This window comes from Helianthus annuus, chromosome 13, assembly GCF_002127325.2.
Source record: "Helianthus annuus cultivar XRQ/B chromosome 13, HanXRQr2.0-SUNRISE, whole genome shotgun sequence".
NCBI lineage: Eukaryota > Viridiplantae > Streptophyta > Magnoliopsida > Asterales > Asteraceae > Helianthus > Helianthus annuus.
The window spans coordinates 8,773,874-8,790,571 of record NC_035445.2 but is presented as its reverse complement, the minus strand read 5'-3'; the positions used below and the strand labels follow the sequence as shown (position 1 = coordinate 8,790,571).

The window sequence follows — 16,698 nt, the reverse complement described above, 5'->3', positions numbered from 1 at the left end:
GTTAAGCCCCACAAGTTGATAAGGTTTCGTACACAAGGAAGTTAATATATACCAACTTCACCAATTAAAATATAGGGTTAGGATATAATAGGAAGTTTATTTAGCTAAGAAGGCTAAGAAGTAATCTTGACCATTCCTTTAGGTAATCAAGAGTTAGGATTAAATGAGGGAAATTGAAGGGAAGAAAAGAGGCGCGTGAGTTTGTTTAGTGGCATTCTAGTCAATCCAAAACAATAGTTTCTCTCTCCTCCAATTCCCCCCCCCCCCCATTTTTAAACGTTAATAACTCTTTCACAACATTATTTTTTTATAAAAATTGCACCAAAAAACAAGCGTTTTTTTATCTTTAAAACGAGTATACTATTGCTATATTTTCGAAAAAAAAAATTTAAAACCCAGTTGCGTAAAACGCAATGGAAAAAAACCCTAAAAAATGACATTTTTCTAAAACGCAATGCACCAAAAACACAAAGAAATGTCTTATTTGTAAAACGCAATGGCCAGAAAATACAAAGAAATGTCTTATTTGTAAAACGCAATAGCCTAAAAACACAAAAGAAAATGTACTTTCTAAAACGCAATGGAATGAAAACACATAAAAATGTGTTTTACCTAAAACGCAATGCACCAAAAACACAAAGAAATGTCTTATTTCTAAAACGCGATGGCCAGAAAACACCTAAAATGTCTGTTTTCTAAAACGCAATGGACTAAAAAAGCATAAAAATGTGCTTTACCTAAAACGCAATAACTAAAACACTTCAAAAATGTGTTTTACCTAAAATGCAATAACTAAAAACACTTCAAAAATGTGTTTATCTAAAACGCAATAGCCAAAAAACATATAAAAATGTCTTATTTCTAAAACGCAATGGCTTAAAAACACAAAAAAAAGTGTATTTTCTAAAACGCAATGGACTGAAAACAAATAAAAATGTGTTTACCTAAAACGCAATAAACTAAAAACACTTCAAAAATGTGTTTTTTCTAAAACGCAATGGCCAGAAAACACATAAAACTCTCTTATTTCTAAAACGCAATCAACCCCAGCCAGGGGCTCTGCCCCTTGGACCCCGCTAGGGGCTGCCGCCCCTGGGACCCTGCTACCAAGGGCGCTGCCCCCGGACCCCGCCAAGATTGTAAAACGCAATAACTATATCAAAAACTCAGATAATAAAAATGAAATTAAAGAATTTCTTACATGGATCGAAGTCGGTTTTTTCAACGATTAACGAAATTTGAATGATTGAAACACTTATAAGAGATCGAATCGAACGGATCGAGTGATTATCTTCAAAAACACCGGGAAAAACGAGATTTTCTATGAAATTAAACTGTGTTTTCTTCAAAAAAGCTGAAGAACACGTTGATCGGGTGTTTGAATTATTGATTGGTGACGAAAATCGCACTATAATGTAATGATTATTAAGATAGAAAGTGAAGAAATGGTTGAAGATGATGGGTTTTGATGTTACTGTGAAGAAGAAGGAAGAAGAAAATGATAAGATTCACTAAAATACCTTACTTTTTATTTTAAATTTTGTCACATGTCCTAATCCTATTAATTCCTATACTTTATAGCCAAAATAAACTTTCTATTCCATCATCACCCTGAAACTATAATATTAAAAGCCGTCAATCACTTTTGGAAGTATAATCTAACGTTCAAACAAAGCATGACATTATACCTACATAAATATTACATATACATTACTAGCTGGTAAATTATGAACTTAATTATATTATACACGACCGTGCATGCATGTCAATCTGTGAGCAAGTTATGCTCAATTCAACTGAAAGGCCAACGTTTCTCGTCTAAATGTGCAATTAAGTTTTAACTTATTTCTATAATTATTCATTACTTGATAATCCGGAGAACTTGATGTGACACCCGGCTATTCTGAGCTTGTACTGTACTAATGTGACACGTGTTACAATTATATAAAGGCACTAAATTATTAAATATGATGTAAATATGAGGTATTTGAAGTATTGATAAACCCAAACTTTATTAAAAATTATGTTGGCAACAATAAGATAAACGTTTATCGCGTAATGAACGAAATGCGAAACGAACATCAGTGACTGTCCGGATAATGTTAAAATCCTAAAAATATTCCGTTATGATTAAAATCCTATTTATAATCATATTCGTGAAGAAAAATTAATTAAAACGGTTAAAATTCTTATTTTGCGAATTTAAACGCGTATTACGCAATATATCGTGTATACTGCAAAATGCAGACAACGCAGCCATTCTAGGTGAACAAAATATTGTTTAGCAATATTATGGTGAGTTAATTTTTATAGAATAATAAAAATAATTTTAAACGCCTTAAAACGCAGATAAAACGCGAAATAAAATACCCGGTAGTCATTTAAATATCTCTTTCTTGCATAAATATATGTGCATGTATATCTATTTACCAGAGAGAAAGTGTGAGAGGGGGCTAAGGTGGCGGCACACAAGGTGCACACCAAACTCCTTATGTGTCATGTGTTGGGATGTTGGAAGAACTAATCATTTCAACCTTTCTTTTACACTTAAGTTAAACCAATTTTCAAGAATCAAACTTTACAAATCCATTTCTTCTTCTCCTTTGAAACTCACGACCGAACACACACTTACACACATTCGAAGATCGTGGCCATTTCAAGTTAGTTTCAAGTCGATTTAAAAATTTAAAGGTGATTCCATGGTGATTGCAAAGAGGAAGAAGCTTGTTTTCATCAAGAATCTCATCATAAAACTCACTTTTGTTCTTGAAAGGTATAAAAAATTTATTTCTTTTAAACTTATTTGATGAGATGATTGTAGAGGTAAGGTACTTGACCTGGCTTAAATGGTTATACATTATTTATCGCCTTGTATATTAATATTATTATTGTTGCGTACTAACCCGCGAAACCCATCGCATTATACTTTATAGTACACTAGGTTGTGAGCTTATAGAGAAAACCCCTAACTGGGTCTGGCTCATTAAGGTTAGGGTTGCCCATGTCTCCTATATAAGGAGGTCTCCACGTCCTCATTAGGGCATGAGATATGAGGCAAACACACTTTTTGTAGCTGGAAATAGAGTATTCTTGCTCTACCGGCCGTCTCTACATCTCCACGTTTCTCTCTTCTTGTTTGCAGGTCTAGGATGAGGCGGAGAAGACGAGGTGTTGCCATTCATCACCGCACGATTAGATTCTATCCTGCAAAATTAGATTATGATGAATAAAAGATTGACAAGTAAGTTTATTCGTTTTTACAAAACACGAATAAATTTTGTTCTAGAAGCATGTCACCCCTATATGTATATTGATCTTCAAACCTTTTGAAGATTCTAACCAGCCCTAATTCTTGGGTTCTTCAAACCTTCAAGCCTTTTGTAGATTGTCTTGGCCTTAATCTTTATTCTTATTCTTTTTTAATATGCTTCAAATTTCTTCATCTATAAATGCAGAACTAATACACAAAGCATGGTTCGAGTAAAGATCAAGACATGAGCTTAGTCTAATATCGCTTGTTAGGATCATGTATAAGACTTGTAAGAGCTCAAATAATCAAAAGCACAACGAAAAACTTCAATAACTTTGATTAATAAAAACAACGGATGTGTTCAACAGCTAGGGTTGATATGGGTTTTGTGTAATGATCGGTGCATTTTAGGTACACATTATTCGATATTAATTATGATAAAAACGCATTGATATTGTTATAAAATATATTTCTTTGATGTGGTTTTATTATCATACGAGTTAAAATGAATATGAGCTAAAACGATCTTATTAAGCTAAAAAGAATGTTCAGATATCCTGTTGTGGGTTAGATTTGTTAACGGTGATAAGTTTGTTTTAGCTTGAACTCGCTAATGAAAGAAATTAAATGAAGTGATTAGAATTGATTAAATTAGTGATTATCATTCACTAATTATTGTAATTGACAAATTATAAGGAAAATAATTATTGTTTCGTCACTTAACAACTATTTAAATTAATTGATTTAGTTAATTTATAATTGAATTAATGTTGTTATACAAGAAATTGAGAGGGAGTTCGAAAGAGTCACTTGTTTGGGTATTTGGAGTTGCACGACACTGAAAAAAGAAGAATACTTTGGTTGCTTGAGACACAATTTAAGAGAAACAATGAATAATTTTGAAGATACCAGGACAATTATGTGCGGCTAATTTACCCGTGATCTTCTCCTGGTGTAGGATTTGTTCTAGTGAACTTTTATATTTTGTTTTGACTAGATTTTGGGATTGGATTTTTTAACCTTTTAAGTTATATAAAATTCATTTGTGGTTTTTCGCGTCAAAGATTTGATTTTGTTGATTTGCTCATATTATTAAATTGATAGTTGTTGCATCGAACTCTTTAAGTTTAGATCTTCAATTGTCATTGGATTAATCACCCTTAATGACTTTCCACTAGTTAATGGAATTAATTGTTTTCACCAAACCCGAAACTTGGAGAAAATTATTTTCTCACAATTTTTTTATATCAAAAGTTAAAGTTTGCTGCTTTCAAACCAACTCGATTAAAAAAAATCAATTTGTTTCTTTTAATAATTAGAAATTTAATCAAAACTGAATTGACCACCAATTCCTTGTGGAGACGACTCGACTTTCCACTTACTACTTATTTATATATTTTTTACTGACCAAATATCGATCATGTAACGCTCAAAATTTCAATAAATGGTAAAAGTGACGGGCTTTAAAGATACGTATGGAATAAAAGCCTAAGTAATGGACTAAATGGGTAATATGGATAATAACTAAAAGCCCATACATGAGAGATTATCATGACAAGATCCATGGATGGCAAAAAGGTAAAAGCATATATAAAAAACTTATAATGGAAAGGGGCATGTTCAAGCTCCTCATTCTCACTACACACACCTTCATTCTAGAAAGAGAAGCTAGTCATAGAAAATGTGAAACGATTCTTAGATCTCACGGGTCATGAGTTTCACTATGTAGATTCACATTATCAAGTAAGATTCTCCATCTAAGATTAAAGGCAGCATGTTCATTACATCTTCTTAATAGGTTTTAAATCTTTCAAATTGGTGGTTTGAGGGTTTTCACGTAGAAGAGGTGAAAATCAACATAAAGTTTGTATTTCCAACGAAATATTTAGGATATTAACGTCAAACGAAGTTGGATCTGATCACATACTTCATTGTAGCATCTTAGGATTTTCAGGTACATTTCACTAAATATGTCAATGAAATGTATATGCTCAGCGAAATGTACATGCTCAATGGAAACTATAAATAACGAAAAGTATGTACAGCGAAATGTCTTGATGAGCAAAACTTTATTGTCAGTGAAATGTTAGTGTAAAGAAATGTAGGATGTATGATGAAATGTTGTTAGGAAACTTTATTTGTAAGTATTGAAGAAAATCTCAATCAACTGGATCTCTGAAGAAGATAACAGTCCTGAAGATCACAGCAAGAAGAAGAAGATCAGATAGGACAACTGAAATGCACAGTATCTACTTCAAAGAATCACAAGTTGATCAAGAGTTGATTTGGATTATCAGAGAAGGTCATTTCTGATGGATCTGATGATATTTCTGATGAAATATCATCAGTTTCTGACAATTCTGATCATCAGACTTTCTGATGATTTGTTCACCAGAATTTCTGATGAAGTGGTTTATCAGAAATTCTGATGAAAGCCCCACTTGTCTAAAAATCACAACTCTATCCTGCCACCATGACCGAAGCATGACATTATTGGTTATCATGATTACAAATGCAACTTGAACGATGGATTCAATGAATATGTCAAATTGCTACTTTACGCAGGACTTATTGCATGAATAAACAATTGTTTATTCATGTCCACATCCGTCTATAAATAGAAGGCTCGAGAGGCAGAAGATACTTGAGTTTGAAGCTTAGCATTCATATACAAACACCCAAACTCCATTGCTCTTCTCACCCACAGAAATCAAGATTCATTTGTATTAGATAATAATCTTACAATCACCTTGTTAAACTAATTTGTTTCAAAGTGATATAAACTTGATAATTCTGTAGGTCTTGTTTCTTGAAAGTCTGATTTCCATTTCCGCACATCTTTTTCACATATACTGAAATCACTTGCCATATTACGTAAAAAGAAGTTGTTAAGGCCATACTGGGTCCAACAATTGGTATTAGAGCAGATTGAATAAATTATTTTCAAACGATCAATCGCTCTTCTTCTTTTTTCTAAATATGGCCAGCTTTTAATCCTGGAATAATGCTTTCAATATTGGTTCTATGTCCAAACCTCCGACTCTGGTCAGAGAGGAATACCCCCAATGGAAAATCAGGATGGTCAATTTCCTTAATGGTCATGACCGAGCTCTGTTTCGATCCATTGAAAGGGGTCCACATATACCAATGACTGAAATACCAGCAATTCCAGCAACTGACCAACTACCTGTTATCCCTGCCTCCCGAGCTCCAAAAAGTGAAATACTTTGGAGTGAGGAAGACAAGGAACTGGTAGCAGGGGATGAAAGAGCAAAATCACTCTTAATTATGGCCATCCCCAATGACATATTTTCACAAGTTGATGCTTGTGCATCAGCCAAGGAAATATGGGATCAGTTGGAAAATCTTTGTGAAGGAGGAGAAAGGATGAAAAGAAACAAGAGAACAAATAACGTCTCATCTTATGAAAGGTTTAAAAGTTTACCTAATGAAAAGTTAAATGACACGTATCAAAGGTTCACAAAACTTTTAAACGAGCTAAAGAAATTTGGAATAACTAAACCAAATTATGAAAGAAACATAAAATTTCTTGATGCTTTGCCTAGAGAATGGATGAGTCTCACAATGACTTTGTCCTCAACCTTAGAACTAGGGAACATGAGTCTTCATGACTTATATAGCATCTTGATCCCCAGAGAGGAAGAAATATTTGAAGAAACCATTCAAAGAGGGGGATCTTTAGCTCTTATCTCAAACTCACAAAGACAAACAACTTCCAATGATCCACAACCATCAAACAGCCAGAGTCTTGAAACTTCTGATTCATCATCAGATTTTTCAGCTTTTGCAGATGCAATAGCACTGCTCACCAAAACATTTGAGCAGAAGTTGAGGGGAGGAGGCCAGAGATACTAGAGGAGTGATAGAAGGAGGATGGATGATAGATCTAAAGAAGAAGTTAGATATAAGGATAAAGGAAAGGCAGAGGTGGTGTCTTACAAGTGCAAGCAAAAAGGTCATTATGCATATGAGTGCAAGACCAAGAAGCTGAAAGATGTTGCTTAGTATGAAAAGAAGCTTGAGGAAGCTAAGAAGCAACAACAGCAAGTCAGCTTAATTGCTGGGACAGATACATGGATATCTGATGACTCTTCTGATGAAGAAGAAGAAGAAGAAATGGCTAATTTCTATCTCATGGCACTTCAGGACAACAGGTAAGTTTAGACAATCTTGATCTTGAACACAAGCTAAATGAGCTCATGTCAGATTTTTTAAACTTGTAAGTTAAACATCAATCAGATGGTAAAAAATCTGATGAGTTGCAGAGGACCTTGAATAAAATTATTCTTGAAAATCAATTACTTATAGAACAAAGTTTAGGTCAAAGAGCTAAAATTGAGTTCTATGAAAATGAAAGAAGAGATCTTTACAAAAAAATCAATGATAAAGAAATTAATGTAAGAGGTTTTCAAGAAGCAAAAGAATTTATAAATTTCATAGAGTCCACTCCAAAGAACAAAGGAGAGGGTTTGGGTTATGTGAGAACAAATAATAACAAACCCACTGTCTTTGTAAAAGCAACTCAACAGATTTCCGATATATTTTTATCAGAATCTGATTCAGAAACTTGCAAATCAACATGCTCTGAATACTCCTTTGATAAGCCAAATTTTGAACCAAAGAGAAGTGAATGCAATCAAGAGTTTGTAAAAACTCCAGAAGCAATTCACTCATCTTTTCAAAATTATTCCTTCATTCCATCACAAGAAGGAACATCAGAAATTTCTGATGATTCTTGTATGTGTGTTGAAATACTGAAGCTTGTTCAACACCATCTCCAAAAGAAAAAGAAAAATTATGTTAATGGCTCAGCATTTAACAGAAATTCTGATGAAAGGTCATTTAGAAGAAATAATAAAACCAGAATATCATCAGAAAGAGTACCCAAGCATGCCTGGGTACCTAAAACCCTCTAACCATTTCATTTCAGGACCATCATGTGCAGCAGATCTGGTACTGCGACTCAGGGAGCTCCAAGCACATGACTGGGGATAGGAGCTTACTCAGCAACTTTGTCTCAAAGCTGGGTAAAATGGTGAACTTTGGAAATGGAGTGAAAGGAAGGATAATAGGATACGGATGTATCAGGTATGGATGTTTGACCATTGAAAGAGTAGCCTATGTTGAGGGCTTAAAGTATAATTTGCTGAGTTGTGGTCAATTCTGTGACAAAGGTTTTCAGGTAACATTCGTACCAGAAAAATGCTTGCTAATAGGTATGGATGATAATAAAATATATTTGAGTGGGAAAATGATAAGACAATCAATATACTACTTTGACTTTAAAGAAGAAAATGAACATCCTAAACTATGTTTATTTTCAAAAATCAACAAAGGAAGTAGTTGGTTGTGGAATAAAATATTGGCTCACTTAAATTTCAAAAACCTAAGCAAATTAGCAAGTAAAGGTCCGGTAAAAGGGTTACCTTCCATATCCTCTAAAAAGGATAAAATTTGTGATGCTTGTGAGATGGGAAAATCAAAAAGAAGCTCTCACAAGTCAATTTCTGAATCTTCCATTACACAAAATTTGGAACTTTTACACATGGATTTGTGTGGACCCATAGGTACAGAAAGTTTTTCTGGAAAGAAATATATACTAGTAATAGTTGATGATTTTTCCAAATATACATGGGTTGAATTTTTTAGAAAGAAAAGTGAAAACACCTGATTTGATCATTAATTTTATCAAGAAAATTGAAAATCTGTTAAAACTAACAGTAAGAAGGATCAGATCAGACAATGGGACAAAATTCAAAAATTCAAAAATTGAGAGCTTTCTTGTAAACAAAGGAATCTCTCATGATTTTTCAGCTCCCAGAACCCCTCAACAAAATGGGGTTGTTGAAAGAAAAAATAGAACCTTAGTAGAAGCTGCCAGAACAATGCTTGCATATGCCAAAATGCCCTCTCACTTTTGGGCAGAAGCAATTGCAAATGCATGTTTTACTCACAACAGAACTCTTATCAACAAAAGGCTAAACAAAACACCCTACAACATTATAAATGATAGGATTCCAAGTGTAAAATTTTTATACACATTTGGTTGTAGATGTTTTGTCTTCAATGATTTTGAAAGCCTTGAAAAATTTGACAGAAAAGCAGAAAAAGGTATTTTTCTTGGATATTCTTTGTCCTCAAAAGCTTATAGAATTTTTATTCTTAACACAAGGACAATCAGAGAAAGTTTATATGTCTCATTTGATGACTTATCAGAAACTGAAGTTTCTGATGAATACATGAAAGAAATAAATTTTTCTGACAAACAAGAAAATTATGAGCATCTCTTTGAAATGATATCAGAAGATTTTCTAGAACATGATAAATCTTGTACATTTAAATCATTAGAAATATCATGTACTAACCCTGAAGAACAAGTAAATAGCACAACAGAAAATCAAAATTTTGGTGCTTTACACCAAACAGAGGTAACTGAACAGGAGGAACTTCAAATCAATCAGAACCAACAGTTGTTCATGTAGGATCAGCTTTGACCTCTCGAGTGAGTCAATCAGAGCTAGTGCTTACTGAAAATGTGGCGGAAACACATTTTCAGCATGATACAAAGAAAAACCGTAAAAGAATGGAGTAGAAACAGAGAATTCACACTTAAATACTTTTTCTTCACTTGATAACGCTTGCCGTACGGACAGCAGTTCGACGTGGAGTTCCAGACGACGTTACAAATGAAGAACACAACGGGGGTACTTATAGACTCGGTGGTCCGCTCATGTGACATGTCCACAAGAGCGGTCCAGACAACAAAGCTGGTTCGCTTTTGTGGACACATGCCACAAAAGCGGACCTACAACATAAACTTCATAAAATTACACTTTAACCCCCTGGACTTATACAAAATAACCTATCTGGACCCTATACATTAAACTAGCATTACAAAGACGCAGGCTTTAGACATTGTGCATCAACAAACTCCCCCTTGGATGAAGCCGCAGTCTTTGTCTTGAATGTAGGTCTTCAGATAGCTTTGAATTTCTCTTCCTTCGGTTTTGGCTTTCTTCGCAGCGCAACCCTGATCTTCTCATTCTTTATCTTCCTCGCTTTTTCTTCCTTTTCTTGTTGCTTCATAAACTTTCCTCTATTTTCTTCCATCTTTTGATTCTCATGTTCACGTTCACGCTTTGATTTCTTCTTCATCTTCTCTTCTAAAGACCACCACGAAGATTTCCACTTGTTTTCAGAGTTGATACCTTTCTGAACACACAGAGAAACAACACGTTGAAACTGAAGAGCTTGCTCTTTATCTGCTGGCGAGTAGCGAATCTTGTGAATGAATAGACATTCGATGTCTTTTGCTGAGCAATTAACTAACCACATCGGGTCGTAAACATGAATATCTCTCAGCTCTCCACCAGCTATGTATGTGATTATTGCTTCAGTCGTTCTGCAAATGTAAACCCAATCAATAAAGCCTTTATAAAATTCCTGCTCCATTTCTAGCATCGGAATTGTCTTCATTGTACGCGGAGGCTTCACATTCAGAATAATTTCTACAGCCCCAGTTTCCGGATCAATTCTCTGAACACGTCTTGGACGATGAGGCTTCCACTTTCGAAATGACTTCAATTGTTCATACTTGATGTAGCCCCACATTGCAATATCATTCTTTCTCACCTTGTACTCCAAGACTCTCACCTTTGCTAATTCATCAACGTCCTACCACGGTAATGACATTATGTCATATAAACGTGCAAAATACTGGACGCCATATTCTCTTCGAATAGCATAAGCGTTAACTTGCGGAAGAAAACCCCAACTAATAATATCGCCAAGCGAAACATTTCGATCTCGTTGGAAGAACTTCAGCGGCCTCTTGAATTTTCTTTCATGAGAATCTTTAAACCATTTAGAACGATCAATTTCTTCAGCCTTCGATTAACCTTCTTTATCAACATTAGATTGGCCTTCCTGCTCAGCTTCTTTCCTCAAACATTCAAATACATTATCATTCACTGCTTCAGTCACCTTTTGACGTAATTCATCTCTATTCTCAGCAGCAAAGAACTCCATTAACATTGGAAGTTTCGAAGTATCTTCAGGAACCTCTTCATTATCTGAACATTCTTCAACCTCAACTCTATCGTAGATATCAGCATCTTCAACATAATCATACTTATAATCTTGCTGTTTATTGATATCAAACGATTCTAAGTCCTCTTCGAAGTCGAAGGGAATTTCAGAGTTTACATCTTTAAGCATCTCTTTATACGCATCTAGACTCATAAACAAAGGCTCATGATGCTCTACAATCTGAGTCTTACTCGACTCCCCCTTTCCCTCAGCTTCACCACTTTCTTCATTGATTGTGTCGTTCAACAGATCTTCAACGACTTTTTCATTTGAGGCTTCAGTCACTCTAACACCTGAACCTCCTGCAGCGTCATCATCATCATCACCTTTAAAACTGTGACTGCTAGCAGAATATACAAACTCATCCTCATCATCATCTTCATCATCCTCTTCATCTTCGCCACCAATTAATTTAGGCGTTGGAGTTTCTTCTTCGAATACGCCAGGAACTGCAGATATAGGCTCAGGATTATCTATCACCATTGAAGGGTACAATAGACATTTCAGAACTTCCTTCCACTCCTTTACCCTTATCTTTCATCTGCCTTTCTAATTCTGCTTGACGTTCTGCACGAAGGTCTTCTAGCTTCAACTCTTCATATTTTTGTTCCACTGATGTCTCTAACATGCTTTCCACAACTCTATTCAGCATGTAGAACTTATGTTCATGTAGCGCTTTAGCAGCCATAAGTTCTTTATTCTTCAACTTATAGTATTCATTTTCACTCTCTCGACGATTCTTCTCTTCTTCTAATTCAGACACTCGAACTTTCAAAACGTCGATTTCCGTCTGATCAACTTCAATTTTCAGTGTCAACACTTTGTTTTCACCTTCCAACCTCTGCACTCTACCAGCAAGAGTCTTTTCTCTATCAGCAATCTTTTTGCTTTCAGCCGCCAACTTTTTATTCTCTGCTATCACATCCTCAATTCTCTTTTCCAATTTCAACACTTGCGAATTGTTTGCAAAGTCGAAATCAACGTCTAGCAGATTATCTTGCGGTATCGGAAGACCTCTACTCGAAGAACTAGGTTGTACTTGGGTGAGTGGAGGTGTGCCAAAAAGATCTTGCGAAGTATAATATGGTTGTTGTGGTGGTGGTGTTGATTGAAAAATAGGAGATGGTTGTCGTTGCGGTGTAGGTTGTCTGGGTGGTGTTGAGTGTGATGGAGGAGTAGGTTGTCTTGGTGATTGTTGTGGTGTTGGTTGTCTGGGAGGAGATAGATGTATTGGAGATTGTGGAGGTGTTGGTTGACGTGGAGGTGTAGAATGCGTATGTATGATCTTCTGAGGGCGCTTCGACACTTTAATCTTTGGTGTAGATCTCTTTCGACCAGCAGCTTTCTTTTTACCTCTCGGAGTAGATTGTGATGCTGATATATGCTCCGGAGAAGGTTCATAAGGTGCATCTTCTTTCTCTTCCCTCTTCCTCTTTCTAATCAACTTCTCCTGTTCTACCTCTTCTCTCATTCGTCTTTCACGTTCTTTTGCATCAATCACTTCATATTCAGACGAACTAGAAGAACTAGTAGTGTCTTTATCAACGTCGTCACCTTCAACATCATCTAACACTTTCTCTTTTTCCTTTTGAACATCAGAAGTAACCGTTTCCACAACATTATCAGCAAAATATGCTTCTGTTGTAAACAAATCTGTCTCAATTACAATGTTTTCAGCACCAGTCATCTCTTGTTCTTTTTCAGTATTCATCTCAGAAATATCTTCATCAGATTCATCAATTAACATTGTTTGCTTTTTCTTCTTTTGTTTCTTCTTCGGTTTTGAAGAAGAACCTTCACCTTCAGCTACAGGAGTTGCAAATCTACGTCTGCATCCTGATTCCTTCACATACCACTCGTTCTTGGTTCCTTTGAAATTCTGAAGTATTTTCAACTCTACAGCATACAACGCCTCTTTCATTTCCTCTTGATTTCTCCAATTTTGATGATTTTCCGGATCAGGATCCTCATAGTTCGCATCTCTAAGCAATCCGAAGTTTTCAATCACTAAATCAGGCTCTGGATGATTAGGATGATACTTGACCAGGTTCTTCAAAGTGTTATTAGACATGTGAGCTTGAACAAGAAGATCACCCTGAATGTTTCTATCAATTCCAGGGTATGCACGATCAATCATCATTTGTACAAAACGCGGATGCCTCCAGGTTCTAACATCCGACGTGAGATTCTCCACCATATAATGAAAAACTATGTGCGAGAAGTTGTATTTCTTATTCAACACTAACGCTGTCAACATGTTCATTTGGTAATCCCTCATCTGATCAAAACTGCCCTTTGTGTGGCTCAAAGTAATCAGAATACAATGAATTAAGAACTTGAAAGATTTCTGAAATTTCGACTTCAAGTAGTTCCCGGTGTTCAAAGTATTTCTGTATCCCAAACGTAGCATACAACCTTTCACCATACGTTCCGGAAATCTTGTGGGGTAGTTGGCCTCATCAGGAAAGTTCATAACTTCTCGAACTAATGCTTCAGTCACCAGAATAGTCTCCGTCTTTCCATCTACTTCCACCACTGATGAAATCACCTTGCTTGCCTCATCATACTTTGCATTCATCCAAAAACGACTAATATGTGATCTGTACAACGGCCTCTGGTCAGTCATTGCTTTCTTCACTGGAATACGATTCATGTAGTCCAAAATACTGCTAAATTCAGACAATAACGGACACTTCTCCACATCTAAATCAATGCAGCTGTTGTGTACTGAATCGAATAACACGTTTGGTGATGCCTGCATGACAACAAGACAATCAAAAACTTAGGAAAAATTTTTGACATTTTGAACACTGACCAAAAAAGTGAACCAACAATATACAATAAAAGCGAACCATACACTATACTACCATAAAAGCGAGCCAAACACTTTGCAACCCTATAGGTGAACCACTGTAATGACTAAAAAGAGGACCTACTTAGAAAATACACAAAAGCGAACCATCCCTAGCCACATAAGCGAATCAACAATTTACTGCCTTAAAAGCGGACCTGATATGGTACATATGGGCGGACCTGAAAGTGTTCCTAAAGGCGGACCTAAAATGGTAACAATGAGCGGTCCTACAGATGACTTATGAGCGGTCCTATAGATGACATATGAGCGGTTCAACAGATGACATATGAGCGATTCAACAGATGACCTATGAGCGGTTCAAAGTTATCTGTTCGTAAAAGCGGTCCTACAATGTGTACCTAAGAGCGTTCCTAATAGTGAATGTCCGCAAAAGCGGTCCTAAGACAAAACTTGTAAAAACTGCTTAAACCCTAAAATTGATTACAGAATCAGACTCTACACATCATTCCGAGACTAGGGGTATCTTTGATTTCTACAAAACATGCCTAAAGCACCCTAGATCTGAAACTGAATCTATGCATCATCGACAAACCATATCAAACACTCAAATTACAGCAATTAACATGTAATACAACTCTTAATATCATCAGACGACAACAATCATGCTACCAAATTAGACAAATATGACATTTAAAGGCTTAAAACGCGATCCGTTCATACAAACATACCGACAGACACAAGATAACATGAAATAGATGAAATTTAAAGCATACTTACCTTGCCCATGATGTAAAGATTGACGATCTATCAAGAAATAAAGAAAACAAGGATCAAACAGCAAGAAATCACGATGAACACGAAGGATCGCTCGTAATCGCCTCAGAGAGAATGACGTATAAGCGAACTGGGTTATGTCAAGAAAAGCGGACCCCTGTACCTTTTATATGGGGTCTGGATCGCTTATTTGACATGTTCTCATGAGCGGACCAACATGTTACTTTTGACAGAAAAGCGAACCGATGGTGACATAAAAGCGAACCAACTTTACTTTTTCAAGAAATTCATTTTTTATTTATTTTTTAAACTTTTTCGATTTCACATGCTGACACCCAGTTGACCAAGTCCAAGTTAATGATCCTGGACAACTGTTTGACCTACCAAGTCCAAGTTAATGGCCATGGATGATCAGTTTTATGAAGTACTCTGTTGTTTTGTTTTAAAACCAGTTTAAATTAATGAACTTTTCAACGTTTCAAACATTTGCACAGTTTATCTTTCAAACATCATACCAGATCTTTGTTTGCAATCACAGCTTACCCAACCCTCATCAGACACTGACATGATCTGCACACAGGCTTTGATCTTCCAATCCCAAGTATCCGTTGTCGAAAATAAATTGAGAAAAGAAAATCTTTTTGGGTTTTAAGCTGTACAAACTGAAATATATACACACAATATTTTTGCGAGCGTGTTCGGGGATCATATCAGCTGCCGACAGAACACAAGCACCGTTAAGCTTATTTCATTTTAAGCATTTAAGCAATTCGCCTTAATTGTCGGTATATTGATCCATTTTAAATTCTCGCAAAACTTTCAATCTGTTTGGGATACGTGATTAATGTTTTAGAGACTTAAACGTTAACATGTGTTCCCACCTCAGTATATACTCCCGTATCCGGATCCTAGTATTCAGTCTTACAGGTGAATATACCACGGCTGATATCTGTTGGGGGTAGATGCGAAACCGTGAGAGATCAGGTCAGAACTTCCGTTCAGCAGAGAGATGACGGCTCGACTTTTCGGTGGGTCCCCTTTAGAGGATCTTTTGCATTTCAACAACAGCGACTATCAATTTTATTGTTTCATCAGCATGCTGAGGGTGAAGCTTATGTTTCAAAGCTTTTTGCGTAAAGTATTATCCGGGGACTAGGTCAGTATTTCCATACAGCAGAAGTCCCGGGATAATACCCCAGATATCACCGAGCATAAAGACCTAGTATCTCAGAATACGGGACCTTTCAAACAGGATTTCAGGGGTTACCTATATATCCTGGAGGTGTTCCCCACGAAAACGCAAGTTAAATTTAGTTTATATCCCAAACTGATCTACTAATTCTGTAAGAACCTACCGGCACATCTTTAGCGAGACTGCTTAATTGCATATTTACATTACATATCTTTAGCGTACTGTGCCCGTCTAGCTGATGTACTATCATTTCCCCTATACTACACAGCTCTTTTTGCATTTTTTTAATGTTTTGGATTTTTATGGTTTTATCATGTTTTTGTATTTTTCTGCGAATATCTCCCCCTAAAACTAAAACATATTTTTGTGTTTTTGTTTTTAACGAAAAGCAGAAAAAAAATACAACTGTACAAATGAAAATTGACAACCCGATACGGTTCAAGTCAGATCGCCGCCCAATTCGGCTTCACACTCGATTACCCTCCCAGATTGCAGATTTTTCATCCCATTTAACCTTAAAAGATAATAAAATCTCTTTTTATCAAACGGTTTTGTGTA

At 35.8% G+C, this 16,698-nt stretch overlaps 1 long non-coding RNA gene across 1 annotated transcript; it reads left to right on the top strand.

Moving 5' to 3' along the window:
* Positions 1–2,589: 2,589 nt before the first annotated feature.
* Positions 2,590–3,618, top strand: LOC110902535. Its single transcript, XR_002571190.2, has 3 exons — positions 2,590–2,773; positions 3,143–3,241; positions 3,456–3,618. It is a non-coding gene; the product is annotated as an uncharacterized LOC110902535 (long non-coding RNA).
* Positions 3,619–16,698: the final 13,080 nt, after the last annotated feature.